This window comes from Mustela nigripes, chromosome 15 (assembly GCF_022355385.1).
Source record: "Mustela nigripes isolate SB6536 chromosome 15, MUSNIG.SB6536, whole genome shotgun sequence".
NCBI lineage: Eukaryota > Metazoa > Chordata > Mammalia > Carnivora > Mustelidae > Mustela > Mustela nigripes.
The window spans coordinates 23662847-23680302 of NC_081571.1; positions in this window are offsets into that span (position 1 = coordinate 23662847).

The window sequence follows — 17456 nt, forward strand, 5'->3', positions numbered from 1 at the left end:
CTTGGCACACCTTGGTGGCTCAGTTGGATAAGCGACTGCCTTCAGCTCAGGTCATGATTTCAGGGTCTTGGGTTCGATTCCCACATCGGGCTCCCTGCTTGTGCTCTCTCTCTCTCTGTGTCAAATAAATAAATAAAATATTTAAAAAAAAAAAAAACTTAAACATTCTATACGAAGGGTTAAGTGCTCTAGGAAATCTCAGGGTCTACAATGTGAAACACAGGCAAAGCTAATAATAAACAGCATTAGACCAAAACATATCTCCAGGAAAAGAGCTTCAGTGACACCAGGGAAAAAATAAGTTTTTTTAGAAAAACTCAGTATTTCAGCAAGTTCATCTTTTGATCAAATGTTTACAAGAGAATTAACCTTTGGCAAGTTGGTCACCTAATGGTTCTTAGCAATTTCATGTTGGGAGGAAGAAGCCAGCTTCCAAAGTGAAAGGGGAGAGCATTCTGGCATGAATGAAGGAAGTTCTGAGGTCAGTTCTATGAGAAAAACCACCAGGTCAGTTAGGTTTAATGTTGAATTGGCAGCACTTATCTCAAGGCCAACACACACCAAGTATTTAAAAAATATTTGTTTCGGGGCACTTGGGTGGCTCAGTGGGTTAAAGCTTCTGCTTTCAGCTCAAGTCATGATCTCAGGGTCTTGGGATCAAGCCCAGCATCGGACTCTCTGCTCAGCAGGGAGCCTGCTTCCCCCTCTCTCTCTGCCTGCTTCTCTGCCTACTTGTGATCCCTATCTGTCAAATAAATAAATAAAATCTTTAGAATAAATATTTGTTTCATGAAAAAATGTTGAAGATTAATAATAGGCAACAATACTCTATACATAGGCCAGGATCCACTAGAGAGAGTCATGGTTGTTAGGCTATGAATGCTATACCTGATCCTACCTGTAAAAAGGAACTCACTGAAGACTTCTGAGCCATCAAGTAATATGACTGAAGTAAGGTATAGAAGATTAATCATTTGTGATTAGTAGGATATGTTAAAAGAGCAAAAACTACAAATGTCCCTTGATGGATGAATGGATAAACAAACTGTGATATAGACATACAATAAAATATTATGCAACCTTAAAGAGGATTCTGACACATGCTTTCACATAGATGAACCTTAAAGACATTGTGCTAAGTGAAATAAGCCAGTCACAAAAGGACATATACGTAATTCCACATACGTGAGATAGTCAAATTTACAAAGACAGAAAGTAGAATGATGTAATGGTTGTCAGGGGCTAGAGGAAGGGGTTACAGATAATTGTTGTTCAATGGGTACAGAGTTTCATTTCGGGAAGATCAGAAAGTTCAGAAGATGGATAGTGGTGATGATTGTACAACAGTATGAATGAACTTAATGCTGCTGAACTGTTTACTTTTACAAAAATTCACTGAATTTACCAAAATTGTTAAAATGATAAATTTAATGTATTCGGTATAAAATAAGGTATACATTATTATACATGTATATATTATGTATATTTTACCACAATTAAAAAATTATAGAAGTCCAAGAGAAAATGGCTAGACAGAAAACTGCGTTTTTCCCATATAACTAGAGCAAAGCAGTGGAGTAGGCAAGATCTGAGTTAGAGTGGTGATCGGGCAGCTGCCATACAGGCCATGGCAACTCTGATAAACAGTATAGACTTGGTATTGAATTTTGAGTGATTCTCACTAAAATGTTCATAGTCATTTAGAAAAAAAAAAAAAAAGGCGGGGCTGGGGGCTACTGATAGCAGGATGATCCAGGAGGCTGTTCTATCCATGCCTGGTCTAACCCAAGGTCTTGGTAATGGAAATGGAAAGGGAGAAAAGAATTAATATCAAAAGCATCACAATGGAAATGTTAAGAGATTTGTTGATCAGATGGAGAAAATGATTAAAAAAAAAAAATCAGAGGTTTTAGCCCAGGGAACAAGAAAAACGATGGTACCTTTAAGACAAAAGGTATGCCCAGACAAAGGAGGTAGTTTACAGGTAAAAAATAATGATTTCATGTTTTGACATGGTAAGTTGGAACTGACAACAGAAAATCAAAATGGGGAAGCCCAGTAAGCAGCTGGAGGTAATGAGAGATGAATAAAGGGTAGTTAGCTTAATCCACCAAAGGTAGGCTGAGGATATCAGCCTCACCATATAGCAGCTAGTAAATTAATAATGGCCTTCAAATAAAAAGAATTAGTATGAGTACAGTAAGTTAATTCTCATTGGAAAATATTGATTCACTCTATGTAGGTGAATTACAATGTTCTTCATATTGTATGCTAAAATAATTTTTGAGACAAATATCCCTTGAATGGACTAATAGAATCAAAAGAGAAAACCTTGGGATTCTATCAATTTCTCAGTTCAGTTTTCTGAGTTATTCCATCTGAGATTTCTTAATCTAATATCAACACACATTCTAACAACATAATGTATGCACACTTGCTAATACCCTACCCTTTGGTGATATTATCACTCATTTAGTCATTCAACAAACATGTACTAAAAGCACACCAAAGAGAGACAGACACAGCTTTAAAGTGTCAGAAATACAAAGACAATTGCACATATCCCATGCTGTAGAAGAACTCACAGTCTAGAGGGGAAAATAGGATACTGATCTAGAACAGTAATACTCTTCTTATCCAGGGTACTGTATTAAGATCTCCTAGTAAAAATGGCCACTGATAATCTGTACCTTGCTTTTTAGAAAGACTTAATCATATTATCAATTGATTACAGCCAACTGTTACAAACAATTGTTACAGTCTAGGCTAACCATTATATATGTAATTATTATAATTATTACTTAAGATATGTATAGAAAGATAGGTGATGGCAGTTAGCAAGAAAGGAAAGAATGAGCTATTGTTACCAAATAATTTTGAACCTCCTCTCTACCTAAACTACTTATATCATATATGCACTTTAATCTGGCATATTAAAAAGAAAGAGTAATGCATTCTGTTAATTATTTCACGAATGTACCCTTTTCTCCATAGATATCACCTTAAGAATAAGAGCTATGTCCTTTCTTTTGAGACCCTATGAGCTTGGAGCAGGTCTTAATATTTGCTTAATCTAATTAAAATAAACTCAGTTTGTGCCTTGAAATCCTGTATCAGTTATATTCTATTATAAACCATTGCCAAGCTAGTAATTAAACATGCTGTCCTTGGTTAGCACCAAATTTTCTCTTTACTCTTTGTTGTTTTTTAATATTCGAAGTGCTACTCCTCTCTCTCACAGCCAGTTCCTACAACTTTGGAATTTACAGTATTTTCATATTTCCATAATGACACCTGCTGGTAGGAGAAGAATGAATGAACTGCAGGAATTTTATTCAACTAGCTACAGCCAGTCATATTCCAGTCTGAAACAACTAATGTTCCTGAACATACAAAGAGTAAATCTGAAGGATTCCAAATACCCACATACGAAAAATTCGACAAAGTTAATACTATTTCAATGTTACTTTCCAACTAGATTTAAAACTTAGCCCCATAATCTTTGTCCAAAGCAAAACTGTTTCAATTAAGAATAGTTGTTATTAAGGGCCTTAAAATGATCAACTCACTAATGTTAAATATTTTACCCATTTAAAAGCTGACATTTAAAATACAGCTATTTAAGAGGAAGGTCACGGTGGAGTAGGAAGACCCTAGGCTCATCTCGTCCCACAAACCTAACTAGATAACTATCAAATCATCCTAAATACACCAGAAATCAACCCGAAGACTGATAAAATACAGCTATTTAATAGATTATCGTTCTCTTCAACTTTTTAAGTTTTTTCATGCGATCAATAGATCAAAGTTCAAGTGGCCCAGAAGACAATGAATGGGGCATTTGTCTTAGTGGTAACCTGCATGTCCTGTCCTTTGGGACGGTAAGTAAGAAAAGCAGAAAGCCTGGCCCACTCGGGAGACACTTCTGGAAGCTGGGGATGAAGTGCAGTTCTCCTGTAATACCCAAATAAGAGATACGGCCTCTCTGTTCATCTAGTCTATACTTCAGGGTTGTCCCTGGCTCACATCCTCAGCACACTGCCTGACACACAGTAGTCGTCGATGAATATTTCTAAGCAAACATGTGTGGTTGTCGGTGTGGGTGTGGGTGTATGTGTTTAGCACCCAAATAGACTAGGTCCTGGGTACATCTTACTCCGACACCAAAATGTTAACGAAATTAGGAAGGTTCACTGTGACAACACCTGAGTGAGTTTATTTAACTCAGTAGTTTAGAAAGTGGAAACATTAACCAAGATGGTTTTAAATAAAATATGGGTAAGCTCAATGCATCCAGGTTTCGTGAACAATTAGCAGATATATATATAACTCATTATAACACACATTACACAGACCTTTTCTTATTTAACCAGCAATTCCTCTTCATTAGGAATCAGTCATGTAAGCCAGCCACAGGTGGAGAGAGCTGGTCTCAGAATGAGGTTTCTTTTTAAACTGCCTGCGGGATAGAGTCCACACTGGCCTTCACTCAGCTGACAGTCTGCGTGTGATTGTTTTGTCTTTACAAGTAGGCTAACTTCTCAGACTTCCCTAGACTTGCCTAAGTTTGATTCCTTTCACACAGAGAAGGAAAGGCTTATAGGCAAAGTATGTGAAGTAGGCCTTCTGATTTCCCTTTTCAAAAACATACCCCTTCTTCCAAAACAGCAGGGCAAGGGACATAATTACCATGCTTATTAATCAAAAGCTGTAGTTTCCTTTCACGAAACAAAAACCATTTGGGCACTTTAATAGTCTTCCTTTGTACACCAATTATATATAGACTATAAGTCAATTCAATAAATACTACAAACACCTACCATGTACCAGACCTGGTAGGAACTGAAAAACAAAAAAAAAAAATTCTTGAATTTTGTCCTCAGAGAAAAGAGTTCATTGTCCAGCATCACAGCTTCATCTGCTACAAGGACTAACTCATATCCTGTCAGCAAGTCAGTAACCTTCTTTCCAGTTCCCAGCCCCACCTCACAGAGCTCATCTCTGTGTGGATGTGGCTGAGGAAAACATATCAGAACGACGGTGGTGTTCCAGGAAACCATGGCTCATTAGGACACCCCAGGTTGGTAAACCATAGTTCAAGGATTCCTACATGTCAGGAGAATCCAGCACATGGCTTAGGGCTTTGTTCATCACTTGATTTTGATGGAGAGATGAAGCTTTGTAGAAAAATTGCAGCAATTCAGAATAATCTAATCCTTGGACCATATCACATAAATGTGAATGTATGTGAGTGTGTGTGTGTGTGTGTGTCTATATACATAGTGGCAAACACACTGAATGGGGCCTTTTGGTCCAATACTTTACAAAGCTGATGAAAGCACTTCATTCTCTGCTTTTTACCCAGAGAAAATAACATTGTGATTCATTTTGCTTAGGGCTTTTAAAAGACAAGAAATCACAGGGGAAACCCCAACTCTCTTTTTCATAGTCTTCATCAAAATGCACTTTGAAAAGACAATATATTTCCTCACCTGGGTCTTGACCTGAGATTAACCTGTGAACCACGGGAGCAAGGTTGAGGATAAAAGGGAAATAATATTTCCTGAGTGCTTACCCATGCTAAGCATTTATCATGTGCTCCTTTAGGTTTCAGAATAATCCTGCGATTGTTACAACTATTATATTACTATAACTTTACAGCTGAGGAAACTCAAGTTCAGAGAGGCTAAGCAACTTGCTGAAGCCACACAGCTGGCAGGTGGCGGGATCAAGGTTACTCCTTCCATTACAACATGCTGCTCCCTCTACACTTGCTCCACTGCTACTGAACATGTCCACGTGAGAGAAAAGGTACGGAACAGTGTAGAGCTGGGATTTATGGGCCCTAAAGCTAATACAAATTTTGTACCCCTCTTTAAGGAAAGTATAATACAAAATTGGATACAAAAAAATGAATATTTCTTGAGAATGAGTAAAGAAATTGTACATTTTTTAAGGAAAACGGGTATCACAAACATTTTCTTTCAATTTACACTTTTGATTTTCAACAGACGTACATCCTTTCTATTACATCCAAATTTGGGTATGAACAATAATTCTGAAAAAAAACATATAAAATTACTGAACTTAAGGCATACACAAGAACAAGTCAAATGTCCTTACACCGCATCCAGCTACATGATTGGATAATTGGATTTGTCTTACACTACTTACAGTGAATTACTGATGGATTATATGAGAGTTTTTTCACCAGAACAATTATCCTTCAGGGAGTTTCTCTCACTTTGGTGGTAACTTTCCTCTGAAACCACCAAGCTTTATGGGAATAAGAAACAAGAGATAAAATAAGAAAATATCCAGAATGGGATGAAGGAACATGCACAAACACAAGAATTCTGATAAAAATCTATTCCATGCCATTCACATGAAAAAAGAAAAACATATGTAGTGAGTCTTTAATTGTAAGCTCAGCATTATCAAGCATATTCCAGATAGGAAAGAATATAGTTGGCTAAGTCTCAAACTTCCACTCATAATTTTACATCTGCCAAAGGTAAGAATTTTCCACAGCCAAGCTTCTCAAACTTTGCTTCAAGCTTTTTAAATCTCCACTACCCCTGTCCTTCCAGTGACGAGTGCCATAAACTGACTAACCACCTTAAGACCTCTGGCCCTTGTGTTTCCTCACCATCCCTGTTGGATAAGTTATCCAGTGGGTGGTAGGAGTATTCCTAGAAGTCATTCCTCACCCAGGTGACCACAAAAGGGACTGCAAACGCCATACAAATATTGCACCAAACTACATGTATCCCCGGATAAACTTTCTTTTAGATCCAAAACATGCCCATCACTCAGATGCAAGCTAACAAACTATGATCACAACATCAGAGTGGAAAGAGACAATCTTGAATGATTACATTTAAAACATCCTGCTTTGGGGCACACAGGTGGCTCAGTGGGTTAAGCCTCTGCCTTCAGCTCAGGTCATGATCTCAGGGTCCTGGGATCGAGCCCCACATTGGGCTCTCTGCTAAGCAGGAAGCCTGCTTCCTCCTCTCTCTCTGCCTGCCTCTCTGCCTACTTGTGATCTCTCTCTCTTTCTCTGTCAAATAAATAAATAAAATCTTTTTTAAAAATAAAAATTAATTAATTAAAAAAATAATAAAACTTCTTGCTTTTGCAAACTTTAGAAGCACACATGACCGTGTGAACACACTGGTAGGGCCCCTTGCAGAGCCGTTGTCAGATTGCTGGAGACTGGCCCCCAGTATGGAATAGATTGTACTATAGGAAAATAGAATTGAAAGAGAAGCAATCCAAGGACCAAGAGGATATTTGGTGAGTCTAACAAACTCTCTGGGTGTCCTTGTTTATTGGAAAAGACTTGATTCAAAGCAGACACAAAATAAGAAAAGAAGAGTAAAACAGTCATCTATGTTTCGATGATTTTCATAAACCACAGTCTCCCAGTGAGACTGAGGGTGTCCCCCAAAAGTTGCCTCCACAACCAGGTCAAAAAAAAAGAACAAAAAATAAAAAACAACTTTGCAGAGCAATACAGTACACTTCCATAATTAAGATTAGCCTTTTGGCTTTTTTTTCCTCCCAGGGTAGTAATTTCTTATCTTCCTCACAAGTGTATAATGGACCACTCTATTATTCATTGTCCCATGAATTTTTTTTTAAGATTTTATTTATTTATTTGTCATAGAGAGAGAGAAGCGAGAGCAAGCACAGGCAGACAGAGTGGCAGGCAGAGGCAGAGGGAGAAGGAGAAGCAGGCTCCCTGCTAAGCAAGGAGCTCCATGTGGGACTCGATCGCAGGATGCTGGGATCATGACCTGAGCCGAAGGCAGCTGCTTAACCAACTGAGCCACCCAGGCGTCCCGCATGAATTATTTTTAAGAGCCTGTTACAGATTGGAAGGTTATTGTTGTTCTTTTTTCACCTTCTTATTAGCTCATCAAACTCTACATGTCTAGTTTCAAGAAAGGTAGATTGATTTTCACCAAGAATTGAAAAATAAATATGATCCCTCACCACAAAAGAATGTGAGCTCCTTTTATTCCATTAGATAGTGGCTGTACAGTTGATCCTTCAAAGGAAAATATCCATTAATTTCACCTCCAAAGGATACACAAAATTGACCCCTTAGGATCTGAGGCCTTCACGTATATACCTTATATAAACAATTGCCTCTTTCCCTCCTGTTGCTATCTGACTTGGATGAGACAGACTAGGGAGCTTGAGAATGCCTTGCTTCCTGAACATAGATATTCCACAAACACATCCCACAGTCTTGCAGCCTTCTCCTGTTCCCTAAGCCCAAATGCATAATACAAGCTTTTCTGACAGTTGTAAGGTTGTGGGTGGGTAGGGGTGGGGGGTTGGAAAACAATGCTTTGCCATGCTTCTTTAGGGCTCTCTAACAAAATCACATCACAGATTCTCTTGCCATAAAGCTAATTCATGAAAGAAAGGGAACATGAACTTGAGTTGCTGGCTACTGTGTGCCAGGGACATTCCATACATGTTTCATATGTACCCTTGTGAGGTAAATACCATTATCCATATTTTTATAGATAAGGAAAGAGGTTCAGAGAGATTAAGACATTTTCCCCAAGATTCTACTGCTGTCAGGGGCAGGACCAGTGTTCTGAATCTTGTGAAGTGGAACCTACAGTATAAAGTGGGGAAAGCCCAGACTTTGGGCTTCATTTCTGGTTCTGCACACAATAGCTGTGTGACCTGAGATGCATGGCGATGCCCCTTTCCTTATCATAAGATAGGGGGAAGAACAGCACCAACCTCAGGCTGTTACAAAAATTGAATGAGTGGTAGATGTAAAAGGCCAGCACTTAAAAGATACATCATAATTTTTGTTACTTTCCCTTCGTCTCAAGTTTCTTGGAGGCAGAGGCCACATCTTTCCTATTATCTCCTTTTTTCTTTTATCTTAAACACATTCAGCATTTAGCAAATACCTGTGGAAATGAGCCCTGCCGTGTCCAGCACTTTTTGGTGATAGCTGACACAGTGTTTTCCAGAAAACTGGGCGTTCTTATGCCCTAAATATTAAAACTTCCCTTTCAACAGAATGGATGAACTATCTCACGCAACAATGCAATTAAGGTAAAGAAATGGATGGGGAAAACATTTTTGCAATTTTTCAAACCACCAGTTCCAGCACCTCCTTTTTATTAAAAAAAATATTTTAAGCCAGTAAAATGTAAGGTGAAATAAACAATAATCAAGTTATCAAACAAATATTCTGAGCAGCATCAAGCTTCCGAAACAGGCATGAATGGCTAGCCTACAGGAGTACATCTGATCCAATATGATGACCCAGGGAAGTCTCTCTTCTAGGGTTACAAGCCTGCTGCTCAGACACTAAGCATATGAAGGCTGAGCCAGGCCCCAGCCATAAAGGAAGGCTACGCTAGTATAAGAAGCAGGGTTTGGCCTACAAATACACACTTTGGCAAGAATGAGTCCATTTCTCTCCACTTCAAACACCCAAGCCTAAGCCATCATTACCTCTAGTCTAGAATTCTGCAATAGATATCCTGCTCCTGCCCTTGACCTCTTTCATCTATTCTCACACTACAGCCAGAGAGAACTTCTAAAAACACAAATCAGGGTACCTGGGTGGCTCAGTCTGTTAAGCATTTGCCCTCAGCTCAGGTCATGATCCCAGGGTCCTGGGATTGAGCCCTGCATCGGGCTTCCTGCTCAGTGAGAATCCTGCTTCTCCCTCTCCCTCTGCCCCTTCCCCCTGCTTGTGTGTGTGCTCTTTCTCTCTCTGTCAAATAAGTAAAATCTTAAAAACAAAAACAAAAACAAAAACACACACATACAGAAATCAGTCCACCCCAGCCCTCCAGTCTCCGATAGTTCTTAGGATCAAAACTAAACTCATTATGGCCTGGAAGGCCTAATGAGATCTGGCTTCTGCTTACCTCTTTATTCAGTGAATGAATGGAAGATTAACAAGTGAACTGACAGATACAGCAATGCCCCACTTATCTAGGATGAAGCCCAGAATGTCTTGCGTAATAAAGTGACTGATACTGTTCTCACTTAACCTTTATGAAATGTCTTGAGCACACTGCAGTGTATACAGAACAACAAACGTAATCCAACAACTCCTACACTTCAAGACCTATATTCCAGGAGTTAGTTTCCCAAAGATGGAAGGATAGGTAGGGTCTTTCTTGGTAATACTTGCTTTATTCTTTTTCTTTCTTCAGACTTAGAGATAATAATATATGGAGAGAAGTGAGAACAAAAACCAGGAATGCCAGGAAAAAGTGGATGTGCTAGTAGGAGGAAGGGAGAGAAGGAAATAAGTAAAAACATCAGGAATGGGGCAGGGAGATCAGGGAAGAGTAGAAGCAGTGAGGAAGAAGTAGGCTGTCTCTTCCCGCCTCAAACAGATATTTGGCTGGGATTCATCTGAAAAAACAGAAATCCAGGTGAGTCCCTGTGATCTCAGACAGATCTGTGAGCATGCAGGAATGGACTACACTGTATGTTAATTAGACTTGAGTAAAAAATAATAATTAGTAGTAGCAAATTAAAAAAATTTTTAAAGAATGGACTACAGGAGCTAGAAAAATATATATGTGTATGCTCAGCTCCCTATGTAAATGGACAGAAGGTAAGAGCTATAGCTGGATAATATTCTACCATTGCTGCCTTCATGTCTATTTGTGAAAATAATTTCCCATAAGCTCCCAAATTTCCATAGACATTGACTTACAAAGGCATCATTGCATGAGCAATGGTTTTGGAGTCCTTGACGACTAAAGTGACAGAAGCAAGATGTAGTTCTTTAAATAATCCCACTGTTCCTGCCTTTTTTAAACTACTAAATAAGTGTAAGTATATGTATCATATACTGTATTATCTCATTATTTAACTGGTTCAAGAACTCCTTGTCTTAGCGCACCTGGGTGCCTCAGATGGTTAAGCTTCTGCCTTCAGCTCAGGTCATGATCTCCAGGTCCTGGGATTGAGGACCATGTTGGGCTCCCAGCTCAGCGGGGAGTCGGCTTCTCCATCTCCCTCTGCCTCTTCCCCTGCTTATGCTCTCTCTGTCTCTCACTCTCTGTCTCTCTCTCTCTCTTTCAAATAAATAAATAAGTCTTTAAAATAAAAAAGAATGCCTTGTCTCACTTTATTATCATAAATTCCTAGAGAGTAGGAACCATGTATTCCCTCTTTCGTTTGTATCCCACACAACACTCAGCACAGTGTCAGAAATATAACAAGCACTCAAAAGAAACTCATTGCACTAAATATGATTCAGTGATTTACTGTCTTAAAAAAATCCTTGCTCAAGGGCATGGAAATTTACAGTCGGACATTACAGAAGAAACTGAGAAATAATCACAGCTAAAATAGCAACACTAATTTCAATAAATCAATGCACTCAACTTCTTCCTGTGTACAACTGGTCTACCAGAGGGAAAAAACCATTCTGATACCCCATGATGAGAGCAGTACTGATAACAATTCATCCATTGCCATATAAACACTGAGGAGCTAGCCCTTAATAGATGTGTTGGAAATGCTGATCCAATTCTAAAAATATCATTTCCTTTTCTCTTCAAGAAGCAATTTTCCAGGTTAATACAAATATGCAAGGAGAATACTAAGGCACATCAGGGCTTCCCAGAACTCTTGTAGATTCATTAGCTGGATGTCCCAAACTCTTCTCCCATTTGTGAGGACTGGACAAAGATGATCTACAAAAGCCTCAAAAATACAACAGAGTCTAAGACTGTGATGACCACTCCTTCCCCTTGGATTCATGGCAGGCATCATTAAATGATGGAATTCATTCCCTTGAGTCTGAACTTGGCCCCAGAACTTCTCTTGACCCAGTACTGCAACCTAAGCAGTCTCAGTCAAGCACAGTGAAGAATTGAGATGAAGTCTTTTCCCATATATAGGCTAGGGCCTTTGAATCTCCCATGAAGAGCTCCTGTAAAGACAAAGGACACCTAAAAACCTCTTTACAGGAGTTGCCCCATCGTTTCTACCATCCCATCCCCACCAAAGTCCTCATTCTATGATGTTTATGTTAATTCAAGCAGCCAAAGTCCCATGTAACATGCCAAACCCTGGCCTGCCTTCCACAGATGTCATTACCTTATCAAAACACTTCTTCTTCCAACTTCATTCTCTGCTGATACCTGAATGACTATATGGTCCTTCTTCTCCTGGACGGCTTCTTCTTAGTGCCATAGATAATTGCTTAACTAAGTCTCACAAAGTCACATAAACTACTGTGCTAATTCTCCAAAGGAGCAAGGCCCTTCTGGAAACAATGGCCTAAATGACACTAGTGGGGAAAATTTCAGACCTAATATTAATTGGCTAGAAGAGAGATTTGAGCGTGTAAGAAAGAAACAGAGGTATGCTCTGTCATACCTCTTGATTTTCTCTCTGTCCACTCAACAACTCTTTACAATCAGTCACTGCCCCGGGTCTTTCTAGATCAATTTCAGCAGACCAACTTAACCACCACATAAGAATACAGCCCATAAAACACCTAATAATTCCCTAGAAAAGTTAAAGTAGCTTAACAAAGTAGTACCTGATTTCTGTGGACCCTTGGGCACATGCTAAGTGGAAGAGTTTGCTAGAACATTATACTCCCCTTCCCTCCCCCCACCAACCTCGCTTCAAATTTTAAAATCTTGCCTCTGTAAGCATTAACCTGGTACCCTCCAGGAGCTGAATAAATTAGGTATCCAATACCACTCACATTAAGTGGCTTAATGTTTTCACCAGACCTGAATAGGCCTAGACAACAAGGAGTGGGTGGGGATGATCATGTATTTTCATTTCTTTCATGAGTCCTATTCTCTGTGGACTGGTTGTTTCTAAAGCTATGAACAAAAAAGCTTTAACTGCATGAGTAATTTTTGTTTTGTGGTACATTATTATTCACTTTCAATCATGCAACTCAGAAATGACTTGCAGGATTACAAGAGTGTAGCATAAAGTTTCTAATACAATTCAGTGGCCCTTAAGTAAAAACATGAACACCATGAACTGCAGTTATCCTGTGCAATGGCAGAAAACCGTCAGGCCCAATTACGTGAAAATGCAAGAGAACTGCTTAGACAAGCTCCTCACCGAGGCTTTCCTTTGTTCGTATAATAGCGGATGCTTAAGATCAAAATTCTAATGACATTAAATCAGTTTTCTGGTTATAAAACATGCCTTTTAAGTTAGTTCAACATGGCATTCTCTGTCCTAGTAAATAGATTTGGATAAATATAATAGTTGTTTCTAGGACGAAGAAGCTACTTGCCAATCAAAATTGTATGTCTCAGGTGAAGCCAGAGAGAATTTATAAGACAAATTTATTAATGAAGAATGATTTGAGAATGCAAAATACTTGAGGCACATAGACCCATCCCCAGTCATAGAACGTGTTTTACAACATATATTCCACTTCCTTAGATACTTGTTCAACTGAGGTTTTGGAAAACTATTAGATTAATGTTGTGTACATAGTAAGTCACAAAAAAGAGTCTGATGAATGAAGGAATGAATTCTTACATATACTAAGGAGCACCAATAAATGTAGAAAACTTAGAGCCATAACATGTAGAACAATATCTAACTTTCTTCAAAAATGCTATTACTACTCTTCTTGTTAATTACTTAATAACTTAAAGCAATTTCTCTTTTTGAAATGTTTTAAGGCTTTCATTTTCCCAAAAATGAATTAAATGTGGGTTAAGCGACTGTGCATCTACATCATTTTGATATTGCATGTATTTTTTTCCTATTTTCATAGATTTCATAAAATCCAAAGGTTGCATGATCTTGCCAGCGTTATTAAGTCATTAGCAGACAAAGATAAAGACTCAGGAGTTCTGTGCTTTAGTTTATCTCACATTCTGCTACATAGCCAACCAGGTATCACAATGAAAATTTCCCTCAGCTGGTGCCTCAAATACTTTATTTTTAAAATACAAACGATCTGACCAATAACACTGTGGTTTAAAAATGTTTTCTGCCCTGTTGGTCTCACTTTTTCACAAGTAGCCTGTTTTTGTAAAAGATTGAAAAACTTTGAAAAAGAACTATAAAACGTTTTCACTGTCAATAGAAAAAAAAAAAAAAAAAATGGATTGCTTGAGCCAGACACAGCTCCCTGTAGAGCTAACCTTTTGATCCTGGAGTCCTTTCATGCACTTAAGTCTTCTCTAGAGTCAATGGGAGTGTTGTGTGTGCAGGGCTGCAGGATCAAGTTCAGTCAGTTCAGTCTCTTCTTTAGTACTCTGTAGCCAAGTGGGGTAGCCAGCTGAATCTGGTTTAGTTAAAAAGTTGGGGGTGGGGGGTGGGAGGACCATTCCTGATGCTTTGAAGTCTTTTGGGCAGTGTAATAATATCAGGATTTGTAGGAGGTTATTTTGCATAATCCTTAATAAGATATTCTTATGCTTTCAAAAAGTTAGTGGTAGAAGAAAAGCAAGAACCTCCAGTACTCATATGAAGTATTTTTTTAAAGTTCTGCCTAGAAATGACCCAAAATGCATTTTAGGAAGATGTATAATCATCGGACTGCCCAACTGTGTGTCTGTAAGAATGCGCCTAAATCTACTCTCAAGAGATACATTTTTTAAAGAAAGATACAAACGCCCAATTTTTTAAAGAAAGAGATATAACATCTGTCAAAAAAATGTCCACAGAAAGTAGAATGGTGATTGCTGGGGGCTGGAGGGAGGGGAGAATGGGGAGTTAGTGTTTAATGGGTACAGAGTTTTGCCAGATGAAAAGGGGTCTGGAGGTAGATGATGGAGAATGTTGTGCAACAATGTGAATGTACTTAATACCACTGACCCATACACTTACAAATAGTTAAAAAGGTAAATGTTATGTTATGTCTATTTTTAACCATAATATAAAGCCCTATGGAAAATGTAAATCTTTAGAACTATCTAAATACTGATAGTATTTATAATCAGGAAAATCAGAACTCTGTTAACTGAACAATTCCTGCATGGTTTGCATTCAATTGTTCATTTTTCTCCTTTAAATGAGTACAAAATACTCTGATGAACACAAAGAAGCTTGCTGGAGGAGTCTACTATTTGTAAATGGATTAAGTATCCCTGTGACTAATCCAAGTACTTGAATTGAAACAGGCACTCTTTCCTTGAGAATCCTTATCACCTGAACCCCACAAATACTAAGTGATGAGGACATTTTCCCAGGCGAGGCCAGAGGCCTGAGCGAAGTGACTCTGCTCTGCCAAGTGGAAGAAGGGTAAAGAACAGGGAAGTACAGAGGCACATCACAGAGGCCACAAAATCTCCCTGCTGGAAGCCCATTACACTTTATTATTACCAAGAAACTGAGGTTCATTTTCTGGTATTTTGGCCTGGAAATTAAGACTTTAAACTAACACCAAAAAGAAAAAGAGAGAGAGAGAGAAGAAAAAGAAAAAAAAAGAATTTAAACTAACATCTTTGGACACAACCTACTGTTTTAAAAATAAGCATTTTTTAAATCACTTTGTGGAAGGGTACTAAAACCTCTGTAATTTATTAGTATTGGGAATTCAGAAGGAATTTAGGCAGTAGCAACTTGGGCCTAAAAAATAAAAGTGCCTCACTAAACAAGTGATGGTCCCAACAGTAAATGTGAGATTAGGAATGACTTTCTCTCTGGTTAAACACACACACACGCACACTTCAGAAGCTAAAACAAACAGAAGAAAGGTGAACATTGTGTTTAGTAGTTGGAAATGAAGTATGCCATTTCAATATATATAAATAATTAACTTATTTTTTCCCACTTTTTTGGACTCCAGATATTGGAAACCTAATCTTTGCTCCAAATGACTACCATCTTTTTAACAAATCTTTTTAAAACCTAAGTAGTGGTCCTCAGACAAAAAGATACTATACTAAGAGATAAAATCTCCACGTTATCTTCTTTGCTATCTCTGACAAATGAGAACCATGGCTCTACATGTTCTTTTATCAATATACTCAACTAAAGGAAGTATTTTGTTACCTGTTTGGACTATATTTTAAAATTATAAAATTAATTTACTTCAGCAGGACAAAACATATCTCTGGTGTTTCAAGAGAAAACCACTGGACAAAGAGCAGACAATGCATAAAAGAAATATATAATGGCCAATAAATATGCAGAGAGGGCGCCTGGGTGGCTCAGTGGATTTAGCCTCTGCCTTCAGCTCAGGTCATGATCCCAGGATCCTGGGATCGAGTCCCGCATCGGGCTCCTTGCTCGGCAGGGAGCCTGCTTCTCCCTCTGCCTCTGCCTGCCTCTCTGTCTGCCTGTGCTCGCTCTCTCTCCCTCTCTTTCTCTGACAAATAAATAAAATCTTTATAAATAAATAAATAAATAAATAAATATGCAGAGATATTCAACTTTGCTTATAATGTAAGCATTGCAAAAAAAAAGTACAGCAATTTTTCTATCAGAATGGCAAATTTAAAAAAAAAAACAAACCTGACACCAGTGAGAATGTAGAGGAAAACTTGTAAAACAGATAACTTTGTGTACTGTTGATAATAGTGTAAACTGATACTATTTGAGCATAAATTTACCAGCCTGACAACTTTATCTCTGTCAAACTATTAAATATTTCTACATTTGACCCAGCAATTCCACTTCTCAGAAGTTGCCTTAAACAGATCATTGTACATGCAAACAAAGAAGATGCAAAAAGATATTCATTGCAGCATAATTTATAATGGTGAAAAATTAGAAATAAATCATGCCCATTAAGAGAAGATTGATTAAATAAATCATTGCTCATTTATTCATCAATAACTGGTTGAGGGCCTGAATTCCAGGCTATATTCTATGTACAGTATATATAATGCATCCATTAAAACAATGTTTATTTATAATTATTAACAGTTCATATAGTATTCTCTCATTTATGTAAAAGTACATGTGCATTTATATATATATGGATATATATACATTGAGAGACATCTGTAAGGATGATCACCAGTGTGTTGTCATATTAACAGTGATTATCTCTAGGACTTTTATGTTGTTAATCTCTATACAGGATTCCCCCACTATCTCAAAGTAAAACATTCCCATGAAACTTCTCATAAGCTGAAATGAAGCAAAGAAGAAATTAACATTGATTGACATGGAAAAAATTTTAGTATTCCTAGACCCAAAAAATTACCTCTCTTGGGCTTTTCTGATGTGTTAGGACACATCTTGCTAATGGATGCACACAAAAAAAATCAAGACAAAGCACAGACACCCACAGACACAGTTCAAAGCTCTGGCCGCTGGATGCTGAGATGCTGAGTGTCTGGGGAAGGAGCTGGGAGGGGCCGTTCTCGCTGCTTGTGGGGTGTACTACCTCCATATGGCTGGTGGCAAAACAAATGCCAAACACTATTTTCAGTTTTCACCTTTTTTCCTAAAAGAAAATTTTTTTCAGTTTTCTTACAGTTACTGAAAGCAGG